At 36.6% G+C, this 8290-nt stretch overlaps 1 protein-coding gene across 2 annotated transcripts in view; it reads right to left on the reverse strand.

The window, feature by feature from the left end:
* LOC107658943 (metabotropic glutamate receptor 8) overlaps positions 1-8290 on the reverse strand; it is a 198639-nt gene that overhangs the window by 35949 nt on the left and 154400 nt on the right. The gene's annotated exons all lie outside the window — the stretch shown is intronic.

The raw sequence follows: 8290 nt of genomic DNA on the forward strand, positions 1-8290 counted from the left end.
CACTGCCAAAAGCACCAAAAGTTGGTTAAATGACCATGGTGTTGGTGTGCTTGACTGGCCAGCAAACTCACCAGACCTGAACCCCATAGAGAATCTATGGGGTATTGTCAAGAGGAAAATGAGAAACAAGAGACCAAAAAATGCAGATGAGCTGAAGGCCACTGTCAAAGAAACCTGGGCTTCCATACCACCTCAGCAGTGCCACAAACTGATCACCTCCATGCCACGCCGAATTAAGGCAGTAATTAAAGCAAAAGGAGCCCCTACCAAGTATTGAGTACATGTACAGTAAATGAACATACTTTCCAGAAGGCCTTTTTATTGGTCTTATGAAGTATTCTAATTTGTTGAGATAGTGAATTGGTGGGTTTTTGTTAAATGTGAGCCAAAATCATCACAATTAAAAGAACCAAAGACTTGAACTACTTCAGTCTGTGTGCACTGAATTTATTTAATACACGAGTTTCACAATTTGAGTTGAATTACTGAAATAAATGAACTTTTCCACGACATTCTAATTTATTGAGATGCACCTGTATAGTTCATATTAAAAGTTTTCCATCATCCTGGAACTGCAAAGCAAGTCAAACACACTGCTTTACTCTTACTTCAGCCTGTCTCAGAGAATTTCTTTCTGTGAAATTGATATAATACACCTCCTAAGGCCATTCCTTTATTATTTCAGCACAGAATCATTTGAGAAGAGAATAGAGCTCTGTCACGGAGTTAAACGCCTGCCGCTGCACTCCATTTTAAGATTCACCGTCACGCCACCTCGACTTACAAGGGGATTTGTTTTACACAACACAATTATCATCACTTTTTTCCCCAGCTCGTCTGAATGCACACTTCCACAATCTCTCCTCCCGCTCCATCCATCTCACCACACTAATCTAAAAATAAGCGTATGTAGGGAGCCACTGGAGCGGGTGTAATTGTGGCTGAGCTGCCGATTACCCCTCGGCGGCAGGCAGTGATGCTTCAAGTTGGACGTCTGCCTTTGTATCAACTTCCATTTACTGATTCTGTGGCCTCTTTGCTCTTCAAAAGCTTCTGCGTGTGCATACATACTGTGAACTATGGGTATGTTTGAAATGGCATACTGGCATGCATACTAGCGATGATTCAGCACATACTGAATATTCAACTGAACTAGAGTACCCTAGCAACCACCCAGAACACCACAGAAACAGCCAAGAATACCATAGGAACCACCCAGAATGCCCCAGTAACCACCCAAAACCCCTCTAGTAACCAGCAAAAATACCCTTGCAATGACCTAACTACCCTGAACATCCAAGAAATTACCTAGCAACTACTCAGAATGCCTTAGCAACCACCCACAATGCCCTAACAACCACCCAGAACACTCTAGCAACCACCAAAACACCCTGGAAGCAACCTAGAACACCTTAACTACCCTGAACATCCAAGAAATGATCTAGCAACTATGCAGAATGCATTAGCAACCACCCAGAACACTCAAGCAACCATCAAAATACCCTGAAAACAACTTCGAACACCCTAACTACCCTGAACATCCAAAAAATGACCTAGCTACTATGCAGATTGCCTAAGCAACCACCCAGAACACTTAAGCAACCACCAAAAATACCCTGGAAATAACCTAAAACACCCTAACTACTCTGAACATCCAAGAAACAATCTAGCAACCAGCCAGAACACTCAAGCAACCACCAAAACCCCCTCAAAACAACCTAGAACACCTTAACTACCCTGAACATCCAAGAAATGACCTACTGTAGCAACTATGCAGAATGCATTAGCAACCACCTAATACACTCAAGCAACCATCAAAATACCCTGGAAATAACCTAGAGCACCCTAACTACCCTGGACAAGAAGTGACCTAGAATCTATGCAGAATAAAATTAAATTAAGAACATGTATTATTATTATTATTATTATTATTATTATTATTATTATAAATGTAAAATAATGGGGAAAAAAGTTTATGGCCTGTAAGAAATATTTATTAGTATGTGTATTTCAAATTCCATTAGCAGGTGTGACAAAAAAGGAATTTTGGACACTCTCACATACAGTTTTGTGAAATCATGTAAGAACAATGAAACATCCTACTCACTGAAGCATTCTGTGCACCATTTCACCTACTATTTTAAATATTAGTATGCATTAGGCAGTGCACATTCCAGACATTCATTTTAATGCACTCATAAACTCCATTCATTCCATCTCACACAAACACACATGAGCATATTACAACCCTTCACACTTCTAAAAGGCTTCTTCTGGACCTCTACGCACACTCATCCATTTCTTCCCATTTGCCCATCATAATCGGCCAGCACTGTGTTCATTATCACACACTGGCTAGTGGTTAATGCAGTGTGTGTGGTCTGCGAAGGGACAGAGAAAGTGCAGTGATGGGCAGTAATGAAAGAGCTCCAGTTCGGGTGACTTGACTCATTAACCGGCGCTAAGATGTAATTGTTCCACAGTATCAGCAGACTTCGACAATTTAATGAGGAACCTTTCACTTTCCCTGTGATATCGGCCATGGCCAAACGCCAAGACGTCCAAGATATTCGTCAACCATTACCGCTCAATAGCACAAGACTCTGTGTGAGTGTGTTCCTTTATAGGTGCAAAAAGGTGAATCTCACAAAAACATCTCCAGGTCACATTCCACCACAAATTCATAATTGCTCATTTTTCTCTGTTATTTTACTGAAATAAGAGTTAATAAGTTTAATCAAATAATACGTTTTTGTATGGTGACATTATTTTAATGACAAATAAATTAAACCCCTTAAAACAGAATTTTCATTATCACAATGCATCCAGATGTTCTATCATGGTCATGGCCACACACAACATATATATACTGTATATACAATGTAAAAAGTCATTTTATTATTACTCTCAATATTATTATTTTATTTCAATTTATTATTATTTATATTATTATTGTTATTATTTTATTTTTAATTGATCTTATTTTTAATTGTCAGCATGGTAATACAGTATACAAAATATTTGTAATTAATTTTTACATTTTTGCATTATGGTAATGAGAACTTGGAGGGGAAAATGTGTTTTACGATAATAATGCCACAATACAAAACATCACAATCATATTAATATTGAGATTCTATGACATCAGACTATTTTCATCATTCTAATGGTGCTTCCCAAGTCATTACTATTTTTTTTATTATTGCATATTTAATGATTTGAACAACCCCTAACCCTAAATATTAACCCAGAGTATTACATGGTGATTCAGCAACCACCCAAAACACCTTAGCAACCACATGGCAACATCCTAGCAATCCCCAGCAACACTTTAAAATCATGCCAGTAAGTTTTGTCTGTCCAAACACCAGTGCTCATTGCTCACGAATGACAAAAATGTAAATATCTAGTCTTTTTTGTAGTCTAAACTCAGCCTGAGAACAGCTGGCACATTAACGGGGTTAGTTTACACTGCCGTTTCTCACAGTAGGGATCATTTTGTCTGGATCCTGCAAAGAAAACATAAAATAGGACAGGCTACACACTGGTGAATGAAGCGGTGCATACGAAGACTTCAGTCTGGGAGGCATGGCTTTGGGAACGTGCCATTAACAACAGACCATAAAAGTGTCATCATAACAAATGACTGGTGTCCAGCATTGAGAGGCAATGCAATCTCTAAATAGGCCTAATGCTGATCTACTGCAATGTAAATCAGCATTCATTCACACATTCAGCACGATTCACCACTTGGATCTGACCGTAAATGTTTTTCTGTTTCTGATTTCTTGAAATGCAGCCCATGTAGAGCAGATTGTTGCACTCTAACTGCACCAAAACCATTGAGCTGAATCACTAACTGATATTGAACCACATTGATGGACCACAGTAATCCAAATAGAGCCAGATGCGAGCATGTTGCAAAGTTTAATAAGCATAAAAATGCATACATTAACCCTGTGGTGCACCTCTGTCATTTTTGATCAAAAAATTTTGTTTTGGGTTTTTTTTAATAATTTTTTACTTCACTGGAATGGTACAAAACTAGGTAAAGGTTTAGGTATTCGCTATGTGAACACACACCCACACACACACACACAAAGATTTGAGAAGGTTAAATGGTCTGTTCATGGTCAAAAAATGCCCGCATTTGGAACACAACTTGTTTAGATTCATTGCTTTGATTTTCTCACCATTTTAGAGTAAAATAAGTTTTGGGAAATATAAACTTGATATAAAACTTAAAAGTAGTATTTTTGTGAACTTTTCATAATAATAAACTTTAAGTGAAAAAAGTTTTAAAAAGTAAAAATAAAATTGCATCACAGGAATAAAGTATATTTTAAGACATTTTCAAATAGAAAACAGTCATTTTAAATCATAAATATTTCACAATATTACTGTTTTTACTTCATTTTTAACTAATAAATGCAGCCTTGGTAAGCAAAAGAGACTGTAGATCAGACTGAAGATCAGTTTGCATTCATTCTTAGCTCTCGCTCTCTCATTGTTTTTGTGCATATCTGCTTCACTACAGCAGCATCATGATGTTATCTGAGGCTCTTGTGTCAGGACTCTGAGGAACTCTTATCTGCGGGAGTTTCTGATTCTCTCCAGGAGGGTGTCAATAACAGCAAAGCGTCTGCAGCGGACCGTGGGATCACGCAGGCGGCCCATCTCATGCTGCTGAGAAAGGTTACTACTACAGCTCAAAAAAGAGGCACGGGATCGTTAAACAGCCCCTTTTGGCAGCTATAGCCTTTTCCCAGAATGCTCGAGGGCAGAGTCCGAGCGATTTTTATTTTTATTTCCTTTTTCTATTTCTATTTCTAGTGGTAAATTGTATTGCTGAGCGGTAGCTCAGGAGACAAAATAAGAGTTATCAGTTATGTTTCATTAACTATCAACTTTATAACATATTTAAGAGATATATCTCTTTTGAAACTCTTGAGAAAACGTTTCTTGGGTCTTCATGTGAGGAGAAAATCAAAAGTCTCAATTTATTCCCTATTGATCTCACTGATGTCTAAGCAAAATCTCATAAAGAGAAACCTGGTGAAACTGTTATTTGAACCAGTTCTTTGAAATTAACTCAAAAAACTCGTTTGCAGAGAACAGTCTGACTTTCCCATTTGACTGAGGCAATGGATTACAGGTAATAATGTAGTAAATAATGTTCAGTTTCTTGCACAGACAAATTTTTTCACTTCATAAGATGTCAATGTATCGCCAGGAGCCACGGGTATTCATTTTGTACCTTTTTTTGACTCTGAAAGTGAGGGTAACATTGATGTACATTATGAACCACCAAGAGCTGTGGTTTCAGCTAACAATCTTCTTTACTCTTCTACTGAAAAAAGTCACCTACATCTATGGCCTGAAGAATAGATCTGATGAAAAATGTTGCCTATTTTGAAACAATTGTCACTCAGAAATGTCTAGTAAATTTCACAAATACAAAGAAATTGCAAGTAACACATTGAATTAAACATGAAATGAAGTAACTGAAATAATATTTTCTTGTAAGACATACTCCAATAATCATTGTTTTATTTACAATTTAGAAAAAATATTTTATTTCAGTTAACGTTTATCATTTATGTAACAACATTTTTTTTTATGGGTTAACTATAATAAGCCCGTTATATGTAAATAAAAATATAAATATAGAATATTAAATTCTAAGTTTCTATCTTGCAGTTCTGCAAATTTTCTCGAAAAAAAAAAAAATAATAAAAACTGTGAGATAAAAAGTCACACTTGCCTTTTGGTAACACTTTATTTCGAATCCACTTTAGACATTCTACTAACAGTAAGTAACTTTGCAACTAAATGTCAACTAGCAGTAATTAGAGTATTAGTACACTGTCTGCTTAATATCTTCTTACACTTTATTTTGATGGGTCCACAACATACAACTTACTGACTATAAGAAACTTTGCAAGTATATGTCAACTTATTCTACTAACCCCAAACTCTGAGAGTTAGTAGACATGCAGTTGCAAATGAATGAGAGTTAGTTGACATGTAGTTGCAAAGTTACTTATAGTTAGTTGAATGTCTAAAGTGGACTATCAAAATAAAGTGTAACCTACCTTTTTTATTTTTTTTAATCCATATTGGAAATGGGCTTTCATTGTTTTCTATATGAATATATTTGAAAACATAATTCATTCCTGTGATGCAAAGCTGAATTTTCAGCATCATTACGCCAGTCTTCACTGTTACATGACTCTTCAGAAATCATTCTAAAATGCTGATTTGCTACTCACGAAACAGGAAGACAGATTAAACATTTTTCCTCTAATTACTGACAGCACAACACAATAATTTTAAGTCTAAAATGATTACTTCATCGAAATGTGCAATCAATACACGTCATACTTGCACAGCAGAATAACAGCAATCAGGTCTCTTTCTCTAATGACATTTCTGGTCACATTCACGAATGCACATGCTGTCAGTGAATTTTCCGTATCTGTCTTTCACTTCAAATACAGTCGATGAGGAACGCAAGGTGGTCAAACAAATAACCCAGGTTGCACTGCCCGCAAGAAAGCGAATTAATGAGGATTTAATGGTCCCACGCAGCCCCACCACCTTAATCGCTCAACTGCAGTTATGCAAATGACACAACTTGAAGGCAAACATAAACAGATGATAACAAAACGCCGGAGTTGGGGATAGAAAAATGAAAGAGTAGCGAAGATGCACAGAGCAAAACTAATATTTAAATGAATCGTTGGATATGGTTTCAAAGAGAATGTTTAACTTCTTTTGTTTCAACACGATTCAAGGCACATAAGGGAAACGAAAACAGTCAATCACGCACAGCTCTTGCCTCACGAGTTATAATGCTCTCTTATTAAGAGGCACGCGGAACATTAAGAAGAAATATGAGCACCCCTGTATGCGCTTAACTCACATTTTCTGGTCTCTGCTTTGATGCATGTGTGATGATGTTAAGGGTCACTGAGGGGTGTTGTAGCACTGCTGTGCAACTTGGCAGAGAAATGGCAAACACGACGAGAGGGAAGAACCGTGATCTGTGATTGCGAGAATTAATGAATGAAGCTGGAAATATGAAAAATGAATGAAAACACTTGAATATGTACATAGACAAGTGCTTGGCAGCTAACATGAGAAGCTGCATCGGTAATAGACATGCCCACGGTGCCGCATAGTAAAATATGGCATAACACTTTATAATAACTTCCATTAATATGGCTTTAATGCACATTATACTTTATATGGCTTCAAGGAATAGTTGAAAAATGAGAACTCTTTCATCATTTATTCACTCTCGTGTTGCAAAAAACATTCTTTCATGGAACACAAAATTCCATTTTGTTCCATTCTAATGTCATTGGTTCTTGGTTTCACAACATTGACTACGTTTACATGCGCACGAATAATGCAATTATTTCCAATAATCAGAGTGAGGACATAATCGCATTATGATGTTTACATGTCAAGAGCAAAGCTCTTCACTCCCGTTTACATGCAATTTACATTATTCTTATTATTCGCTAAGAATTGTGGTACATTTTTTACTGCCATTATTCACATACCCCACTGCATGGAATAAATGATAGACTCAGAAAGAGCAGGTGTGTTAACTGGCCGGTGTTTTAATTTAGGCCTATTTATGTCTAATGCAAAACACTTTTGTATGGCTGTATTCCATGCTGTTTCGGCGCCATAGAAATGTGATGGCAATTAGTTTGCCTACGCTGCCGTCGCGTTCTACTCGCCATTTCTGGATGAGGGTAAGGAACAGAGACTGGTGGCAGTGAGTTGTGTTTTCCCCTTATGCGATGACACGTCATTCATGTATGTCACGAGCACATGCGCACTTTGGTCAGAGCGGCAAAACTGCGATTAAGGTGTTTACATGCTTGTATATTTCGATTAAAATCTGCATACGCCACCTATGTTAATATGATTATTCTTGCTGCGATTATGAGCTTAATCGCATTATTTAGATCGAAGTATTGCGTTTACATGAGGTAAAGTTTAATCGCAATATTGCCAAAATCTCATTATAATCGCCTTAAGAAGATGCATGTAAACGCACTCATTGTAATCTTGCATGTGCACATTATTAGCAAATAATAACTTTAATTAGACCTTTCTGTGAGCCAAATATAAATTTACAATTAAGTCATATAATTATAATTTTACAATATATAGTATGTGTGGTAAATATATAGTAGAAATGTTATAAATAAAAATATATACAGTATACAGTACTGTATACTGTTATTGTATAAATATTTATGAAGTCATA

This window comes from Sinocyclocheilus anshuiensis, unplaced genomic scaffold (assembly GCF_001515605.1).
Source record: "Sinocyclocheilus anshuiensis isolate Anshui unplaced genomic scaffold, SAMN03320099.WGS_v1.1 scaffold283, whole genome shotgun sequence".
In the NCBI taxonomy this organism is placed as follows: Eukaryota; Metazoa; Chordata; class Actinopteri; order Cypriniformes; family Cyprinidae; genus Sinocyclocheilus; species Sinocyclocheilus anshuiensis.